The sequence below is a fragment of the Orycteropus afer genome, unplaced genomic scaffold, assembly GCF_000298275.1.
Source record: "Orycteropus afer afer isolate SDZICR_OR568_19922 unplaced genomic scaffold, OryAfe1.0 scaffold00448, whole genome shotgun sequence".
In the NCBI taxonomy this organism is placed as follows: Eukaryota; Metazoa; Chordata; class Mammalia; order Tubulidentata; family Orycteropodidae; genus Orycteropus; species Orycteropus afer.
This window is the reverse complement of record NW_006922035.1, coordinates 1,906,239-1,907,825: the sequence shown is the minus strand read 5'-3', so window position 1 is coordinate 1,907,825 and position 1,587 is coordinate 1,906,239. Positions and strand designations below refer to the sequence as shown.

The 1,587-nt window shown below is 57.3% G+C and overlaps 1 protein-coding gene across 1 annotated transcript in view; it reads left to right on the top strand.

Annotated features, from left to right (window-relative positions):
- Positions 1 to 1,587, top strand: part of TMEM132D (transmembrane protein 132D) — a 554,449-nt gene that overhangs the window by 381,066 nt on the left and 171,796 nt on the right. The window lies entirely within an intron of this gene.

Below are 1,587 nucleotides of genomic sequence, written 5' to 3'. Positions count from 1 at the left end.
AGGGGCGCTGTGGGTCAGAATGGACTCCAGGCAGTGGGTGTGGTTTGGGCTTTGCTTCTGTGAAGATTGACAGCCTTGGAGACCCTGTGGGCAGTTCCACCCTGTCCTCTAGGGGCGCTGTGGGTCAGAATAGACTCCATGGCAGCGGGTCTGGTTTTTTTTGGTCCATAGTGAGTCAAGTAATCCAAACCGTTCTCTCCAGGATCCCTCCTACTCATTGATTTTATGAAAGCTGGCATCTTTGAAAAGATGGAAAATTTCCCTTTGCAATTGATTTGCGTGGTATCTGCATGTTATTGTATTATGTATACAAATAGTGATCAAAAATGACATTTGTAATGAACATTTATGATGCAAACAGTAAGCGGGGAAGGCTGATTGAATGTGGTGTAGCTGTCACGGGAACATTACACGAGCCATGTTCCTATAACAAACCCACCAGTTGCCTTTGAGTCAATGCCGACCCCTGGCGAGCCCGTGTGTCAGAGCAGAACTGTGTCTCAGAGGTTTTCGGGGGGGGGGGGTGTGCGGTGAAAACATACGAAGGGAAGCATGCGCCATGCCCGCCGTCCAGTACAGGACCCAGCGACAGTGAGGACGTTCTTCAGTTGCACGTCCGCTCCCTCGGCCCTTTCCAGACCCCGCAGGCTCTCGATGGCTGCGTGCATTTATGTAGCTCTGCGGAAGGCAGCTGTCCGGTCTTTCTTCTGAGGCCCTGCTCGAGGACTCCGCCCTGCAGCCTTTCAGTGGGCGGCTGACCGTGTGTGTCAACCATTTGCAGACCAGGGATAACAAGGAACACTCCCTGTCTTCACCCCAGGACCCACTTGGTTCCGTTTTTCCATCTCATGTTCCCACTGTTGTGGTCACCAGTCGGGTGTCAGCCCTATAGTGTGTCTCTTTTCTTGCAAACGGGCAGGAGGCAGGTAGTTAGCGTAGGTAGGCATTGGGCACGATAAGGACGACTCTGTCAACAGGAGCTTCGAGAAATCAAAGCGGAAGCTGCCACCTCACCACTCTGAGCACAGTCCTGCAGGCCCCGCTGCCCGCGTGAGCCGCACGGGTGCCAACAGCCGCCTTTCTTCGGTGCTGCTCCTTGGTCTACCCCTTCTCACCACTGCAACCCCCGTGATGCTCTCAGGCCAGAGGTTGTGGCCTGAAGCCACTCGCTGGGGAACTGACCACCAGATAATGGGCTTGCAGGCCAGGCCCCCACAGCAGAGGCCGGCAGTGAGCCCATCCATCAGAGAGCCCTGAGCTGAGCTCAGGGTCCGCAGGGCACCAGTTGGCCAGGAAGGAGGAGGCCAACACTGCCTGAGGGGAGGGCCGTCCCTCGGCCAAGAAGGTAGCTGGCTTTCCAGGGCTGGCTTACCCTTCCTACACTGACTGCTGCCCACAGCCCGTCCAGACGGCCCCCTCCCTGTGGACGATTCTGCATCCGGAGGGGCTCCTGGCGGCCACGCCCTCCATGGACCTGGCCTCCACCGCTCAGGGGCCCAGCCAGGTGGGCGGGGGCAGGGGGTGTGTCTCACACAAGGACATGGAGCCTGCGTCCTCCACCTGTGAGAAGAGAGTGTGACCACAATG